Source organism: Phyllostomus discolor, chromosome 11 (assembly GCF_004126475.2).
Source record: "Phyllostomus discolor isolate MPI-MPIP mPhyDis1 chromosome 11, mPhyDis1.pri.v3, whole genome shotgun sequence".
NCBI classification, from domain to species: domain Eukaryota; kingdom Metazoa; phylum Chordata; class Mammalia; order Chiroptera; family Phyllostomidae; genus Phyllostomus; species Phyllostomus discolor.
In genome coordinates, this window is record NC_040913.2 from 47,848,468 (window position 1) to 47,868,178 (window position 19,711).

The window sequence follows — 19,711 nt, forward strand, 5'->3', positions numbered from 1 at the left end:
CGCCAGCCAGGGCTTGGAAAGCCCAATTTTATGACTGTTCTTACCTGTTTCTAGAGAAATTAGGTCACTCCCTTAAAAAATGCTCAATGTGTTGGAGCTCCTGTGTGCTAAAAGCTGACATTTTAGCAGGGCATTTCATGTTTTGGTCTGTTAGAATATTTAAATACTTGGAAATAAAAAGTATTCAGGTTTGAAGTTTTCAATACTGGAAGACTTTTAAGTGTAGGGTGTAATAGCCAAGAAGGGTTGTTTTGTGTTCCTTAAACTATATTCTGTTTTCCAGAGGTTAATCTTCAACTTTGACTTCCACTTCTGCATTATCATCTCCATCTACTTCTACATTTCCTCTCTCAAGCCTCTTTAGCTGCGTTGCCAGTTCAATTTCATCTGTATCTGTGATCATTTGGGTTCCATTTGAACAGTGAAGACACCTCTTTTCTTCATTCGTCAGTCTTCTAATGGTAGCCATAGCTTGATTGAGGATAGAGAGGCCTTCGGTCCTCTACAGGGTTGTTGTAGTCATCACATACTGAGGAAGAGCTATGATGGTCATGGTTTCTATAGAACAATTCAAACCTCCTCTGAGCGAGTCTTTCATGGTGTTGATGCCATTCATAACCATAACAAGCCACTTCAATATCTCCTTGAACTTTGACAACCCATGGAGTCAAACGCCACTCAGTATTGTTAATGAGTACATCCTATTCATCTTCATTCAAATCTAAACTATCCAAAATAGATGGGTCTGAGACTGCATGCTTAGATGCATTATAGGGACCATATCTGGTTCTCTTGTACTTGTCATCAGAGACCCAAGCAATCCTCTGGAACTGGCTTTCCAGTTGCTTATTTTTGAAGTATTCTATCTAATACCTCAGCAACATGACAAAGGATGCTGCAAACAGTTTGGGTTTGGTGAATTTACCTTCACATTTGACTACTTCTTCTGGAGAAACTCTTCTTTTTGACAAATCAATGTATACTTTTTCTTTGTTCACTCTAATGACAACCACACATTCATTCCTGCCAATTTGGATGAGTTTGTTTATAGAATGAATACACCTTCTAGACAGCCCACTAAGAAAAATGCTTTCAATATTGTATTCCAGCAGGCTGATATAAACTCTCATTCACATTCACAATCCCTACATCTTCCACGTCAGGAAATTTCTGTTGATAAAATCTGCAACTTAAACCTGGTATTCTGTCATATATTTGTGAATCCCACAGTGGGGTCCTAGGCTGTGCTCTTTAATTGAAGAGATCAGACTTGATCCACCTACAGCAGCCACCAAGTCTTGCTCCACTGTTTTCTGTTTGTGTTGTTTCTGACGTAGTCTGCCTTTTATTAATTTCTCTGTAGGTAATAGGACTTTTCTTTCTGACTGCTTTTAAGATTTTTCTCTTTATCACTGGTTTAAGGCAATTTACGATGTGCCTACATTTAGTTTTCTTCATGTATCTTTTGCTCAGCGTTTTGCATGTGTATGTAGGATTATAGGTTTCATCAAATTTGGAAATCTTGGCTGTTATTTTCTTAAAATATTTTTGTTGACTCCCCACACCTTCCTTCAGAGATTCCAATCCACATGAATTAGGTCACTTGAAGTTGTCCCATAGCTCACAGATACTATTTTCTATAGATACCAATTTTTTTCAGTTTCATGTTGGATAGCTTCTATACTTAAATCTTCAGGTACATTAATTTTTCTCTTCTAAAATGTCTAATCTTATTGTCCCATCTATATTTTTAATTTTAGACACTATATTTTTATCTCTAGAAGTTTGATATGAGTCTTTTTTATTTCTTTCATATACTTTTTAACATTTGTTCTTTCCTTTACCTTCTTGAACATACAAAATATAGTTAATAATAACTTTTAAAATCCTTTTCTACTAATTCTAACATCTATGTCTTTTTTAAAAAAATCCTCACCTGAGGATATGTTTATTGATTTTTCAGAAAGGAACAGGAGAGAGAAAGAGGGAGAGAGAGAGAAATATCGACTGGCTGCCTCCCATACATGACCTGACTGGGGACCAAACCCACAACCTAGGTATGTGCCCTGACTAGGAATCAAACCTGCAACCTTTTGGTGTATGGGATGATGCTCCAACCAGCTGAGCCCCCTGGTCAAGGCCTAATAGCCATATCCTTTTAGGTTTGTTTCTAATGACTGATATTTCTCCTTTTTAAGGTTCATATTTTTTTTATGCCTTTTTGCCTGCTTAGTAATTTTTTATTGGATGCCAGACATTGTGAATTTTACTTTTATGGTTCCTGGATATCTTCATATATTCTTTTCACTATTCTTGAACTGTGTTTTGGCAGACAATTTAGTTACTTGGAAACCATGTGATTCTTTTAAGGCTTTTGTTGGTGGTGTTTTTTAGACAAAGCCAGAACAGTCTTTAATCTGTTACTGATTTTTCTCACTATTGAGGCAGTACTCTTTTGAGTACTCTTCCTGAGGTCCACCCTATATATGTTGCAAGGTTTTCCACTCTGGCTGGTGGAATCAGAACTCTTCCTGGATCTATGTTAGCTCTTGGAATGGTTCGACTTCTTCCCCTGGGTTCTTTCCCTGGCTTTGGGTTTTCTTCACATGAATGTACTGATCTGTACTTCACTGAAGACTTGATAGTAACCCTCCACAGATCTCTGTGGCTCTCTCTTTTTACCTCTTTCCCTTCTGTTTAACTCTTACCACTGATATTCTGTCCACCTAATTTTAGCTGTTTTGGGTTCCTCGAATTCTCAACTCAACCAGGGAGACTATAAAGCTCTATTTCAGTTTGTCCTGCCTACATTGTAGCCTGCGAACTCTCTCCAGACATAAAGCAGAGGCAATGGTGGGGTTTCCCATTTGTTTTCTTTCTCTCAGGATTACAGTCTATTGGTCAGTGTCTGAAAACTATTATTTCACTTATGTTGCTTGATTTTGTAGTTGTTTTAAGACAAATTAGCCTCTGCTCTTCATCATGGCTGGAAGAGTTACATATAGTATTCAGTGATTCAGATAGTATTTATAAATATATGTGTACTTAAATATATCTAGGATATTATTTCTGTTTTCCTATATTAAATGCATCCTATCTTCTGTATAATGCTGTTTCAGATGGCTGTTACTATGTGGAAAGCATAGAAGTAACTGGTTATTAACTAGTACTTCTAATTAATTTTAATAAGTCACAAGAAAGTTGAGGTCTCAAATTTTAACTGTTGTTAATATAGCTGACTCATTAAAATGGATTCTGTCATACATACATTTTCTTCAGTCAGCAAACATTAGCAAGTTTCTTTATTCAGTTACACAAATATTAGGGCCAAAGCATTTTTATATAGGAAAAGATTTAATATATATATTTTTTATTATTTTTTCCAAATTTTAACAACGGCCTATTTTGTACATCACTGCAGTTGTACTGGGATAGGGTTTTTTTTTGACGAACTTATAAAAATTTTTAAGCTTCTTTGGTGTTCTTTTGAAATGTCAGACTTGACAGGAAGTGAACACAAAAGGAAGAAAAGCCTGTGGCTTTGAAAAAACTCCAAAGGATATCCGTTTTATATTTGTATGTTGGATAATTAACCTCTGGTGCACTTTGCACAAAGGTTTTAGTACTTACTATTAGGAATTGTTTTTAAAAGAATGCTACATTTTACTAAGAGCTATGTCTCAGGAAGGTGAGTGAATTGTAAGGTAATAATTAAGCCATGTTGAACACTTTTTAAAAAATACAGGTTAGTGCAATGAAGTAATATGATGCTACATACTATATTTCTACTACCATGCTTCTATAATGAAAAATATTTTAAGTTGGGTTTTTAAAAGCTCCTCAAGAGTTACATAAAACAGCTATATATTTATTTTTTAACAATCAAAGGAAACATTTTATTTTAATTTTTAAAATTCTGATTCTTTCTGAAAATATAGCTAAGGCTTTAACCTCTTTCACTCTGACCAGTGTGTTCCTAATTTCATGCCTGTAAGTCCCACAGCTAACTAGTAACTTCTCAGGTAGTTTAGGAGACTTCATTTCACCATTCAGATTTGAAATTATTTTGTTCTAAACACAACTTTGCTTCCCAATATCTATATTTTTACATTACTTTTTAAGTTATCCAGGATTGAATACTGAGGATTTTTTCCATCTTTTTCTCTATAGTTAGGTCCAGAGTCTTGTAATTTAAAAATAAAACAAAACTTTATCTTGTCTCTTAGATTTATTTTATTATTATTTTAAAAATCCATTTCATTTCTATTTCCCTGGATAAGATCATCACCTTCTTATTTGTCCTATTATTGTAAGCTCCTGTTTGGTCTCCTAGATTTGACACTATTCTCTGCTTTATAACTTTATAGTTTGGTGCCAAGTTAATCTTCCTAAATGCTTGTTCCTGCTGTGTATCTGTTCAAGAACTTATAATGGCTCCCAATTGCCATTCAGAAAAATTTGCCTCTCTGGTTGTGATTATCTGCCCCTGCCTTACCTTTCTAGTCTTACCTCCCCAAACACTTACTATAGCTAGAGAAGTCTTTCATCTGTGGAACAAACCACCTTTAGCAGTGAGAAATAGCATGGCCTAATGTATATGGAATCAGAAGACCTGGCTTTAGGTCCTAGCTTTTTCATGTACAAGTTAATGTTTTTTGTCTCAATTTCTTGCTTTGTAAATTGAGATAGACCAAAAGATTTGGCCCTTTTTAGCTCAGTATTTTATATTTTTACTAAACTATTTCAGTGTTAAGAATTATTTGCTACTACTGAATGTGAATTCATATTCCTCTGGATTGCTCCTTGGACATACCTGATATTCTATACATCAGATATTTTGAAGGAATTGTACTTGCGCCCTCTGAGGTACATAATGATGTGGGAAATAGCCTCTAGCCTCAAAGAAGCTTTGGATCTAGTAGAAAAGTAAATCACTGTGTTACACTATAAAATAAGCTGTGAAGGTCAATGGAGGGAGTGATCATATGTGGATGGGAAAAGACTTGCACAAGAGTGGAAATGTAGAAAAGGTACAGAATTAGTAAAGCCTGGAATGAGGCATATGAGAGGGAATTATGGCCCAGCATTGGCAGTGGTACATGGACACTAATTTAAGACTAATTTAGTTTTAAAAGATATAGAGTTTTTAACCTTGTTAAAATGGAAAATTAGCTTTATTGGTAAATGAGATATTTTGCACAAGTTAATTTAGCAGATAATTTTATGCACTAATATTTTAAATTGAGGTTTTTTAGGGAAATATTCTTGCAATAGAATGCATACTTTATCTTCAACAGAGGATATTTAATTTTACTTTTTGAGTTAGGGATAGTATTATAAACATTATTATATTACTTGTGGGTTGGACTCCCATTTGCCTCTGGAGTATATTGTCCTCTATTCCTACTGCTTTAGTTTTTTCTGCCTTTCCTCTCTCTTTCCCTGTGAGTTATTATTTTTCAGCACTCAGATTTTACCAGTCTACAACACCTGATCTAAATTGCCCTCCTAATCTGACTAAATCAGTAGTGCACTATAATTGTACATGCCCTTTGTCGTTCTGAGTTTTTGGCACAACTAGCTTGACAAAGTTCTTCTCCAGGCTGAGGTGTTTTTTTTTTTAAAGCAGTGCTTTTCAAACTTTAATGTTTGTAGGAATCACCTAGAGGTCTTGTTAAAATATAGATTTTTATCAAGTAAGTCTAGGGTGGGACTCAAGACTCAGCATTTCTAACAAACTCCCAGATGATTCTGATGGTGCTAGCCTATGGGCCAGTCTTCAGAACAGCCAGTTTCTGAATGACTGTAAAGCCCTTACATTATAGGTCTTTCATATGGAATACTCTGTTGGTTCTGTATGCTAACAACCGCAGAATAGAAGGTATAGGAATGATTCCAGTTTGCATGTTAGGAAAAGGAAACAATATCTGTAAAGTGTTCCTTTCATTTTACCACATTATTTCTGTTAAATCATTCACACCTATGTTTTATTACCACTATAAACACCTAGTAAAGCATGTGGGACAGTATAAAAGGCAATAATATATGTAAGTAGTAAGTTGATTTTATTATAAGAGGGTAATAATATATGTATTGTTTTATCTTGAATAGCAAAGTGTTTTGCCTAAGAGCTAATTAGTGATAGGAAGGAGAAAAAAGTAGTTTGTTAACCAGCTCCTTTTTGCTGTGCACTAACACTATTGGTATAATGTATTCCTCAAGAAGAAAAAGATTAAAAGAAGACTGCAAACCAGAGCAAATCATATTTTAAAAAGAAGTACTTTTATGTGTATATACTTCAGTCATGCAACTCTCAGAAATAAGAATTTAGCATAAGTTATTTTAGAGTACATAATAATTTGGGATTGATGAAATTAGGTATTTGGATCATATTTCAAGGAGATTGAAGGGAGGGATGAGAATGAGATGAAATGGAAAGCTAGGTATGTTTCCATAGACTGAAATGTTAGAACTGACTTTTGTCTCAGTTTTTAATGAAAGACTCTATGTATCCCTAAAGCCTTCTATAAGAATGAAAAATGTAAAGCCCTAGAAGTGAAAATAAAGGGAGGAAATATCTATAAATACAATTTTTGGTAGTGACCTTGTGGTCACTAGTGAACTAATTTAGAATTTAAAAGTGCACAATTAAAATAAGGATAGTAACTTAGTTTACAGAAACAATTATCCATTGAAATGTGAATAAATGATTGCTTTTAAAAGATCTAAGACTATAAGCTCAATTTTAAAGATAACTGTCTTCAAATTGTTAAGGATTGCTGAAACATTAGTGGTATTTTTGCAGTTCCTCAGATGTTAAAAAAATACAGAAAACCCAAAGAAACTGAGATAGCTGTTTATAATTAATGCAAGTCGTATATTAAATAGTTAAGTGAGGCTGAGTTCTTGATCCAGATCTGTTTATGGTTTTAAAAATAAAATCTTTGCATGCCTAAACCTTACTCTAGTGCCTTTTGTCTTGGAGTCCATGTTTGATCCCTCAGTCTATTCTTTTCTAAAGCACTTACCTCCTTCTTGACCACTCTAATACGTGAGTAATTGCTAGATTCACTGCAGAGAAGTATTCATGACTTGTTCATTCATTTCTCCCTTCCTCTTCCTGCATTGCCTAACCTGTACATTTTCCTTGTTCTTGAATTGGCACAGGACCTAAAGAAATCTGGGATGGAAAAAAAAATACCCAACTCAGAAATCTCTCTTAGGTAGCTCACTGGTGATAGCTTTATAAGTACTGCTTCACTGGTGTACTTCTTTAGAATCGTTCCTAGTCATCATATAGATCTGCATCAAAATGGCTCTTGATTATGTGCAGATATTTTATGCAGAAATCGTAATAGGCAATATTTTACATTGTGCTATTATAGGCACTGTTAAAAAGTGTTGAAATGTGTTAGTTAATTCATCTATTTCACACAACCCTGTGAAATATGTGCTGTTGTTACCACCATTTCACAGATGAAGAAATTCAGGCACCTAGAAATTGAGGAAGTTTCCCTTGTTCTCAAAGCTAAAATGATGACAGAGCCATATTTTTAACTCAGGCTCTCTTGTTCCAGAGATTGCTCTTAACCTCTGTGTTGCTCTCAGGGTGTTTATTACTTTACTGTTGGGCATATGCACCATCATGATTATTTTCTTTTTTCATGTTTTCTCTGTGTTTGTGTTCTTCTCTTTGTGTCACTATGCTGTAGCAGAAGGAACCTGAGTTTTGGAGTCACCAGGCCTCATTTGTTCTTCACAGAACATTGCTATATCTATTTTACAAATGGAAAGCTGAAGTTCAGAGGTGTCGGTGTAACTTGTTATAGTGTGATTCTGAGCAAGTTATGTCTCTGTATCTCAGGGTGTTTTTGTCTGTAAAATTAGGGATAATAATGCTTTATAGAATTGTGATGAATAAATGAACATTTATGAGAATGTACATTTAGAAACATCACAATTGTTAGTTTTCCTTCACTTCATCCCTTTTTCCTCTGCTGTACAGAGTTTTCTTAAGAAAAGAGAACTGAGAATATAGTTAAATGGTATTAGATCTATTTCTTCTTTTCCTGAGATGACCCCTCATTCTTAAACAACCCAAGTAAAAAAATGGGCAAAGGACCTGAATAGACACTTATCCAAAGAGGACATACAGGTGGTCAATAGAAATACAAAAAGATGCTCAATATCACTAACTACCAAAAAAAATGAGATACCATTTTATACCTGTCAGAATGGCTATCATCAATAAATCAACAAACAATAAGTGCTGGTGAGGATGTGGAGAAAGGGGAACCCTTTTTCCCTGTTGATGGGAATCCAGATTGGTGCAGCCACTGTGGAAAGCAGTATGGAGATCCCTCAAAAATTAAAAATGGATCTGCCTTTTGACCCAGCAACCCCACTCTGGGAATATATCTGAAGGAACCCAAGACACCAATTCAAAAGAACAAAAGCACCCCTATATTCGTTGCAGCATTATTTACAATTGCCAAGATATGGAAGCAGCCCAAGTGTCCATCAGTAGATGAATGGGTAAAGTAACTATGGGACATTTACATAATGGAATACTACTGGGCTTGGGCTGTAGAAAAGAAAATTTTATCCTTTGCAACAGTATGGATGGACCTAGAGAACATTATACTAAGTGAAATAAGCCAATCAGAGAAAGACAAATGCCACATGATTTCACTCATATGTGCAATCTAATGAACAAACTGAACTAACATGCAGAACAGAGACAGACTCATAGATAGAGAGCAGATGACAGCTGTGAGTAGGTGGGGAGGTTGGGGGTGGAGAGACTGAGCAAAAAGGAGTACTTATGGATAAGGACAACAGTGTGGTGATTGCTGCAGGGAGAGAGGTATAATGGGACTAAATGCTATTGAAAATAAATAAAATAAAGATTAAATTTGAAAAAATGGAAAAAATTCAGGGAATAAAAAGCTTCACTGAGCTGTAGCATTGTTAAATGTGGCAGTATTCTCTGTTCCACTGTGGTTGGAATTTGTTATATTGCTTTTGGTATGAGTCATGTCAGTAATTATTGCAGGTCAGTGTTAGTTCATTGTTTAAGTAAAGACAAAAAGGAAGATAACAGCTGTAGAAGAATAGCTCAAAAATATCCTCTGTACTTAACATTCGGGAATGGAAGCACTTGTATTCTGGTTCAGAGAGTGTTCTACAGATGTTAGAAAATTACTTGAATATAATCTTAGAATTTTCTGTCTCTAAACTTGTAGTCATTTCCTAATTAATAGTGAGGAAGGGCTGTTGAACCTGGATGTGCAAGAAATACAGAGTAGAAGTATTTTGCATGTATTCTCATTAATGTAGTTCCTGAATTTCTGCAGAAAATACGAAGCTGTTGTTTATTAGTGAGTTTAATATAATTTTAGAAGCACTCTAGGGCAGTTATTCTTAAGTCATCTAAGTTCATTTACCTTTAATTATAAAATAAAACCAACTTTTGACCTTTATATTTTTTACAAATGTTTATGGCTTGTTTTTAAAACTGAACTGTCACAAACTAGTTTTAAAATATATGTAAGTGTTGTGGGGTTTTATGAGTTTACTTATTAGTTCTTCGTATTTTTTTCTATTATCAGAAATAATCCAATATCAAAAGTAGTTTTGGTGTTTTCCTGTAAGTGCTAGATTCAGAACATGATGAGGAAATGTAGAATAGGAAACAGCTGGATTTGTTTCTCTTTAAAAAAAATTTCATTCTTGCTACATTTAGTGCATCTTGCCTTCAGTAAATATAACAGATAATTTCTCTTTAAGATTTTGATTATATACTCTTTAAGAATTCTTCAAAGACTAACTTAAATCTGTCTTGCTGCCTTTTGTTTAAGTTCATTGTTTTCTGTAGTTTAATATCTGGTCGATTTTATCGTTATTAAAAAGTAGTAAACATTTGTTATTTTTATTAATATAGGGTCCTTTTATTTAACCTGTCCATGTTTTAAGATAATTTAACTGTCTAAAATTTTTTCATTTACTTGTTAATTAATGCTGGCTTTTATTTTTTTATTTTTTAAAGGTATATGTACATTTTAATTTTTTTTAAAGATTTTATTTATTTATTTTTAGAGAGGGAAGGGAGGGAGAAAGAGAGAGAGACAAACATCAATATGCAGTTGCTGGGGGCCGTGGCCTGCAACCTAGGTATGTGCCCTGACTGAGAATCGAACCTGTGATGCTTTGGTTCGCAACCCGTGCTCAATCCACTGAGCTACGCCAGCCAGGGCTAATGCTGGCTTTTATAATTTGTTTTGTAATTTCAGTTTTTTCTTTTAAGCATTAAAATGAAAAAGGTGGAGAAGTGAAATGACTTACCTGTTACTAACAATTGAGTATTAAACAAAAATTAACATAATCAAGTAACACACTTTTTAAAATATAAACTATTTTTGGGAAATACAGACTTTTGCATTATCCTTGTAATAGGCATATTGGATACTTTTAATACTATGTGCTTCTAAACCAGGATCTAGCTCACAATTTTAAACAGGGCCTTCTGAAAGTAGAGTTTTCTACAGTTCACTTTTTAATGAAGAATACATGGCCCGGGTAATGGAGATGGGTAAAAATTGCTGTGATAGTGCAAAATGATATCTCTCACTTTCACAATTATTTATTTTGGAACAACTCTATAATATCTCCCAGACAAACTATTTATACATGTCCTTTTATATTTTTTAATGTCCATTTTTTCCCTTGAGTAACAGATTTTATTGAATTACACGTTTCAGTCTACAGAAGTCTTAAGGTTCCACAACACAAAATATAACCATTTTTGCCTAGCAATTTTGACACCAGTTATTTTGGTCATCAGCAGAAATTAAATATGGGGTATGTAGGCTAACAGGTGTAATCTTTAGTGCAGTGTTTTAAGGAATATTTGCTTTTTTAGGTAAACTGCTGCTTCTGCTTCCCAATACTATGCATAAAATCCTTTTCACTGAGAAGCATAAATTGTAGTTCCATGTTAATGTTTTCCATTCATGTAATTAAATAAATGTTTATTTTAAAATAAAAAATTGTAATAAAATGATTCATAGGTCTTTATATTCTATGAAAATAAAAGCTAACAATTTTAATTGGTTAAATAATTGGAAATTTATCGTTTTTTTTAAAAAGGAAACTAAATTTAAGGTAATGTTCGTAATACAAGGATTTGCTTTGTTTTGATGAAAAACCCTTATGCATGTTATTTTTTAAGATCAGTAAAAGGGTTTATATACCATATTTTTCCTTTTGTATTATTTATTCTATTACAGTTGTCCCAATTTTTCCCCTTTGCCCCCTTCACCCAGCCCAGCCTACACTCCCTCAGTCAGTCCACATTCCGTTGTTCATGTACATGTTCTTTGACTAATCCCTTCCCCTTCATTTTATCATTCCCTCATTTCTTCCTCCCCTCTTAAAGCTGTCAGTCTGTTCTATCATATATGTTCTTTGATTAATCCTTTCTTCCTCCTTCCACACTTCCCCCCTCCCTCTTCCCCTCTTACATCTATCAGAATGTCCCATTTTCCATGTCTCTGGTTTTCTTTTGCTGGTTAGTTTATTTTCTTCATTAGATTGCAGTTATAAGTGAGATCACATGCTGTTTGACTTTCACCAGTTGGCTTATTTCACATAGGATATGGTCTCCAGACACAACCATGCTGTCACAGAAGATAGGGATTCCTCCTTTTTTTTTTTTTTTTTTTTTGCTGTGTAGTATTCCATTGTATAAATATGCCACAGTGTTTTTTGTTGTTGTTTTTATTGTTGTTCAAGTACAGTTTTCTGCCTTTACCCCCACCCCAGCCCAACATCACAGCACCCCCAAATCCCTCCTGTTTCCAGCCCCCCATTATTGTTGATGTGTCCTTTATAATGTTTTCCCACAACACACTTCACCCTTTCCCCCTAAATTCCCTCCCTCTCCCCTCTGGTCACTGTCAGCCTGTTCTCTATTTTGGTGTCTTTGGTTATATTTTCCTTGTTTGTTTGTTTTGTTGATTATGTCCTGCTAAAGGTAACATCATATACTATTTGTCTTTCACCACCTGGCGTATTTCGCGTAGCATAATGCTTTCAGTTTCATTCATGCTGTCACAAAGAGTAGGAGCTCCATCTTTCTTTCTGCTGCATAGAACTCCATTGCATAAATGTACCACAGTTTTTTGATCCACTCATTTACTGATGGCACTTAGGTTGCTTCTAGCACTTGGCTATTATAAGTTGTGCTTCTATAACTTTGTGGAACATAGGTTCTTTTGAATTGGTGTTTCAGGGTTCTTAGGACATAGGCCTAGCAGTGAAATTGCTGGGTCAAAAGGCAGTTCCATTTTTAGTGTTCTGAGGAAAATTCCATACTGTTTTCCATAGTGGTTGTACCAGTCTGCAATCCCACCAATGGTGCACTAGGGTTCCCTTTTCTCCACAACCTCTCCAACACTTGTTGTTTGTTCCTTTGTTTATGATGGCCATGCTGACTGGTGTGAGGTGATATCTCATTGTGGTTTAATTTGTATCTCTCTGATAGCTAGTGATACTGAGCATCTTTTCATATGTCTCTGGACCCTTTGTATGTCCTCCTTGGAGAAGTGTCTGTTCAAGTCCTTTGCCCATTTTTTAACTGGGTTGTTTGTCTTCTTAGAGTGGAGTCATGTGAGTTCTTTATATATTTTGGAGATGAAACCCTTGTCCGAGGTATCATTGGCAAATATGTTTTCCCATATGATTTTATTTTAATACTGTTTTCTGTAGCCGTACAGAAGCTTTTTATTTTGATAAGATCCTACTTGTTCATTCTTTCCTTTATGTCCCTTGCTCTTGGGGACATATCAGTGAAAATACTGCTGCATGAAATATCTGAGATTTTCCTACCTATGTTCTCCTCTAGGACTTTAATGGTGTCATGACTTACATTAAATCTTTTATCCACCTTGAATTTATTTTTGTGTATGGTGTAAGTTGGTGATTGAGTTTTATTTTTTTTTGCACGTAGCTGTCCAGTTCTCCCAATAGCATTTGTTGAAGAGGCTATTTTCACTGTATTTTATTCTGCTGCCCCCTTTGTCAGAAATTAATTGAACTTAGAGACTTAGATTTATTTCTGGGCTCTCTGTTCTGTTCCATTGGTCCATGTGCCTGTTTTTATGCCAGTACCAGGCTGTTTTGATTACAGTGACCTTGTCATACAGTTTGGTATCAGGTATTGTGATCCTTCCTACTTTGCTGTTCTTTCTTAAAATTACAGCAGCTATTCGGGATCCTTTATGGTTCCATATGAATTTTTGAAGTGTTGGTTCTATATGTGTGAAATATGACCTTGGTCCTTTTTAAAAAATATATTTTATTGATTATGCTATTACAGTTGTCCCATTCCCCCCCTTTAGTCCCCTCCACCCTGCACACCCTCTCCCACTCATATCCCCCCCTTAGTTCATTGTCCATGTGTCATACTTATAAGTTCTTTAGCTTCTACATTTCCCATACTATTCTTGCCCTCCATCTGTCTATTTTCTACCTGCTATCTATGCTACTTACTCTCTGTATCTTTTCCCCCTCTCTCTTCCTCCCACTCCCCTGTTGCTAATCCTCCATATTATCTCTATTTCTGTGGTTCTGTTCCTGTTCTAGTTGTTTGCTTAGTTTGTTTTTGTTTTAGGTGTGGTTGTTAATAATTGTGAGTTTAATGTCATCGTACTATACATATTTGTTTTCTTCTTTTTCTTAGATAAATCTCTTTAACATTTCATAAATAAGGGCTTGGTGATGATGAACTCCTTTAACTTGACCATATCTGAGAAACACTTTATCTGCCCTTCCATTCTAAATGAAAGCTTTGCTGGATAGAACAATCTTGAATGTAGGTCCTTGCCTTTCATGACTTGGAATACTTCTTTCCAACCCCTTCTTGCCTGCGAGGTCTCTTTTGAGAAATCAGCTGACAGTCTGATGGGAACACCTTTGTAGGTAACTGTCTCCTTATCTCTTGCTGCATCTAGGATCCTCTCCTGCATTTTTACCTTGGCTAATGTAATTATATGTTCCTTGGTGTGTTCTTCCTTGGGTTCAACTTCTTTGGGACTCTCTGAGCTTCCTGGACTTCCTGGAAGTCTATTTCCTTTTTTCAGAATGGGGAAGTTCTCCTTTATTATTTGTTCAAATAACTTTTCCACTTGTTGCTCTTCCTCTTCTCCTTCTGGTACCCCTATAATTCAGATATTGGAACATTTGAAGATATCCTAGAGGTTCCTAAGTCTCTCTTCCATTTTTTGAATTCTTGTTTCTCCATTCTTTTCTGTTTGGTTGTTTCCTTCTTCCTTCTGGTTCACTCCATTGATTTGAGTCCCAGTTTCCATCCCACCACTGTTGGTTCCCTGTGCATTTTTCTTTATTTCGCTTAATGTAGCCTTCATTTTTTCATCTAATTTGTGACCAAATTCAACCAATTCTGAGAGCATCCTGATCACCGGTGCTTTGAACTGTGCATCTGATCGGTTGGCTATCTTTTCATTGCTTAGTTGTATTTGCTGTGGAGCTTTGATCTGTTTTTCCATTTGGGCCAGTTTTTTGTGTGTGTGTCTTGACTTGCCTGTTACGTATGAGCGGGGGAGCCTTGGGTGTTCACCAGGGCGGGGCAACCCATGTTGCTGGGTTTTGATGCTGTGTTTGGGGGAGGGGTCTGAGATGGAACAGTGGTGCTTGCTCTGCTCTCTGCTGGATTTCAGTCCCTTCTGCTGCTTCCCCCAAGCATACTGGGCCCTTCTGGTGCTGATTCCTGTGTGGGTGAACTTGTGTACATTCTAGGACCCTGTGGGTCTCTCCAACAAACTCTCCTGTGAGGCTGGGAGCCTCTCCGTGGGCCTCAACCCCTGCAGGTATTTTTTTAAAGATTTTATGTATTTATTTTTAGAGAGGAAAGGGAGGGAGAAAGAGAGAGAGAGAGAAACATCAATGTGTGGTTGCTGGGGGTCATGGCCTGCAACCCAGGCATGTACCATGACTGGGAATCGAACCTGCAACACTTTGGTTCGCAGCCCGCACTCAATCCACTGAGCTACGTCAGTCAGGGCCCCTGCAGGTATTTTCAATCGGTGTTTTGAGGTTTTATTTCCGGCCTCTGGGATCCTGGGTTGGGCGGTCTGTCTCGCTCCCCAGTTTTGCGTGGTTTATCTGCACGTGAATGTGGGACCCCCAGTCTGCCAGCCGCCTTGACACCATGCCCTTCCACAATCTGCTGCCTTGTTGTGTTCACCCACTTCCACCCCACACCTGGGGTTTGCCAGCTGCCTCCTGAGTGCCCAGGGGCCACCAGACACCACTTTTTTTGTCACAACCCCTCTCTGCCCCTCCTACCGGTCTAGATGAATCTGTCAGTTTTAACTCCTTTGTTGTCAGGCTTCGATACAGTTCAATTTTCTGTCAGTACTGGTTATTTTTTCATTTCTAAATTTTGTTTTCCTTATTTTGGTTGTGCGAAGAGACAGTGTGTCTACCTATGCCTCCATCTTGGCCAGAAGTCCCCCATTGGTATTTTAATAGGTATTGCATTGAATCTATATATTGCTTTGGGTTGTGTGGATATTTTGATGATGTTAATTCTTTCAATCCATGAACACGGTATATGTCCACGTCTTTGTTTCTTCATTGATTTCTTTCTTCAGTGTTGTGTAGTTTTCTGAGTACAGGACTTGACCTCCTTGGTTAGGTTTATTCCTCATTATTTTATTTTTCTTGTTGCTATATCAAATGGAGTTTTTTCCCTGGTTTCTGCTTCTGCTGTTTCATTGTTGGTATACAGAAATGCCTTTGATTTCTGGATATTGACTTTGTATCCTGCTGTTTTTCCAAATTCATTTATTAGGTCAAGCAGTTTTGTGGTGGAGTCTATAGGATTTTCTATGTACACGATCATGTCATCTGCAAACAGTGACAGTTTTGTTTCCTCCTTTCTGATTTGGATGCCTTTTATTTCTTTTCTTGTCTGATTGCCATGGCTAAAACTTCCAGTACTATATTGAATAGAAGTGGTGAAAGTGGATGGCCTTGTCTTTTCCTGATCTTAGTGGAAAAGATTTTAGTTTTTGCCCATTGAGTATGATGTTGGCTGTAGGTCTCTCATATATGGCCTTTATTATGTTGAAGAATGCTCCCTCTATTCCCACTTTGCCAAGTGTTTTTTATCATAAATGGGTGCTGTATCTTATCACATGCTTTTTCTGCATCTATTGATATGATCGTGTGGTTTTTGTCTTTGCTTTTGTTTATGTGTGATGTATTACATTCACTGATTTGCGAATATTGTACCACCCTTGCATCCCTGGAATGAATCCCACTTGATCATGGTGTATGATCTTTTTAATGTATTGTTGGATGCGGTTTGCCATTATTTGTTGAGGATTTTTTATCCATGTTCATCAGTGTTACTGGCCTGAAGTTTTCTTTCTTTGTTGTGTCTTTATCTGGTTTGGGGATTAAGATGATACTGGCTTCATAAAAAGAGTTTGTGAGTCTTCCATCATTTTGGATTTTTTGGAATAGTCTATACCACAGTTTTTTAATTCACTTATCTACTGTTGGGCACTTAGAGTGTTTCCATCACTTGGCTATTTAAATAATGCTGCTATGAATATAGATGTGCATAAATTATTTTGAATTGGTGTTTCAGATTTCTCACAGTATATTCCTGTGGAATCACTATGCCATAAGTCAGTTCCATTTTTAATTTTCCGAGGAAATTCCATACTGTTTTCTACAGTGGCTGCAACAATCTGCATTCCCACCAACAGTGCGCTAGGGTTCCCTTTTTTCCACATTCTTGCCAGCACCTGTTGTTTGTTAATTTATTAATGGTAACCATTCTGATGGGCGTGAGGTAATGTCTCATTGTAGTTTTAACTTGCATCTCTCTGATAGCTAGTGATGATGAGCACTTTTTCATATTGTCTCTGGGCCATCTTTATGTCCTCTTTTGGAAGTGTCAATTCATGTGCTTTGCCCATTTTTTAAATATTATTTATCTATTTATTTATTTTTAATTTTAAGTACAGTATCTATTTCTACCCCATCACTCCCCCTTCCCCATCCACTCTCTCCTACCACCCTGGATCCTACCCACCTTAGCTTGGTCCCATGTGTCTTTTATACATGTTCCTTGATGACCTTTCCCCTTTTTCCCCCTTTATTCCTTCCCCCGTCCGCTGTGGATACTGTCAGTTTGTTCTTTATTTCAATGTGTCTGGTAGTATTTTCCTTGCTTATTTGTTTTGTTAACTAGGTTCCTGTTAAAGGTGAGATCATATGGTATTTGTCTTTCACCACCTGGCTTATTTCATTTAGCATAATGCTCTCCAGGTCCACTCATGCCATCTTGAATGGTAGGAGCTCCTTCTCTCTTTCTGCTGCGTAGTACTCCATTGTGTAAATGTACCATAGTTTTTTTATCTACTCATTTACTGATAGACACTTAGGTTGCTTCCAGCACGTGGCTATTGTAAATTGTGCTGCTATGAACATTGGGGTCCATAGCTTCTTTTGAATTGGTATTTCAGTATTCTTAGGATATAATCCCAGAAGTGGAATTGCTGGATCAATTTTTAGTTTTTGAGGAAACTGCATACTGTTTTCTACGTTGGCTACACCAGTCTCCATTCTCACCAACAGAGTACTAGGATTTCCTTTTCTCTACAACCTCACCAGCAATTGTTGTTTATTGATTTTTTTATGATGGCCATTCCGACTGGTGCAAAGTTCTCTTTCATTGTGGTTTTAATTTGCATCTCCATGATTGCTAGTGATGTTGAGCATCCTTTCATATTTCTCTGGGCCCTCTGTATGTCCTCCTTGGAGAAATGTCTGTTCAGGTCCTTTGCCCATTTTTTAATTGGGTTGTTTGTTTTTCTGGAGTGGAGTTGTGTGAGTTCTCCCTGTATTTTGGAGATTAAACCCTGTCCAATATATGATCAGCAAATATGTTCTCCCATATAGTCAATTCCCTTTTCATTTTGATGATGGTTTTCTTTAGCCATGCAAAAGCTTTTTAATTTGATATAGTCCCATTTGTTTCTCTTTTTCCTTAATTTCACTTGCCCAAGGAGATATTTAGGCAAATATATTTCTGCATTAGAGAACTTAAATTTTACTATGTATGTTTTCTTTAGGACTTTTATGTTAGCACAACTTAGAGTTAAATCTTTTATCCATTTTGAGTTTATTCTGGTGTATGGTGTAATTCGGTGGTTTAGGTTAATTTTTTTTTTTGCATGTACCAGTGCAGTTTTCCCAACACCATTCATTTAAGAGACTATTTTTACTCTATTTTATTCTTGTGACCCCTTTATCAAACACTAATTGGCCATAGAGACATGGGTTTATTTCTGGCCTCTCATTCTGTTCCTTTGGCCTATGTGTCTGTTCTTATGCTAGTACCAGATGTTTTGATTACAGTAGCTTTGTAGTATAGTTCAATATGAGGTATTGTCATCCCTCCAAATTTGTTTTTCTTTCTCAGGAATCCTGTGGGTATTTGGGTCTCTTTGTTTCCATATAAACCTTTCAAGTATTTATTCTAGATATGAAAAATATACCATTGGTATTTTAACAGGAATTGCATGAATCTGTAGATTGCTTTGGGTAGCATGCATGTTTTGATGATATTAATACTTTCAATCCATGAAAACAGTGCATGCTGCAATTTATTTGTATCTTTCTTAGTTTCTTTCTTCAGTGTTTTGTGGTATTCCCAGCTCAAGTGTTTTACATCCTTGGTATTTAATTTTCCTTTTGCTGTAGTAAATGGTATTTTTTTTTTGGTTTCTCTTATAGTTCATTGTTGGCATACAAAAATGCCTTTCATTTCTGAATATTGACTTTGTATCTTTCTACTTTTCCAAATTCACTTATTAGGTCAGGTAAGTTTTAATAAGGACTGTAGGGTTTTCTATGTATACTGTCACGTCCATGAAAATAATGACAGTTTTACTTCCTCCTTCCAATTCGGATACCTTTTATTTCTTTTTCTTGTCTAGCTGTGGCTAGAACTTCCAATACTATGTTGAATACAAGTAGTGAAGACAGATATCCTTGTCTTTTTCCTAATCTTAGTGGGAAAATTTTTAGCTTTTGCCCATTGAGTATGATGTTGGCAGTAGGTTTTTCATATATGGCCTTTATCATGTTTAGGTATGCTCCCTCTATTCCCACTTTGCTGAGAGTTTTTGTCACAAATGGGTGCTGGGTTTTATCAAATTCTTTAGCATCTATTGAGATGATCATGTGATTTTTGTCATTCATTTTGTTTAAGTGATGTAATACATTTATCAATTTGCAAATATTGTACCTTCTTTTATCCTTGGGATAAATACCACTTTGTCATGGTGTATGCTTTTTTTAATGTATTGCTGGATCCAGATTGCCAAAATTTTATTGAGGATTTTAGCATCTACATTCATCAGAGATTCTGTCCTGTAATTTTTTCTTTGTTGTGTCTTTATGAGTTTGTAGTTAGGATAATACTGGCCTGGGAAAAAGAGTTAGGATTCTTCCCTCTACTTGAGTTTTTTGGAAAAGTTTGAGAAGGATAGGTGTTAGTTCTTCTTTCACTGTTTGGTAAAATTTCCCTTCAAAGCCATCTGGTCCAGGGCTTTCATGTTCTTGGTTACAGGGCTTGAGGCTCTTGATTATTGCTTCAGTTTCAGTGATT

The 19,711-nt window shown here is 36.0% G+C and overlaps 1 protein-coding gene and 1 pseudogene across 1 annotated transcript in view; one reads left to right on the forward strand and one right to left on the reverse strand.

Moving 5' to 3' along the window:
• The window catches only part of RB1 (RB transcriptional corepressor 1), a 295,974-nt gene that overhangs the window by 193,256 nt on the left and 83,007 nt on the right, over positions 1-19,711 (forward strand).
• LOC114508781 lies at positions 31-7,142 on the reverse strand (annotated as a pseudogene).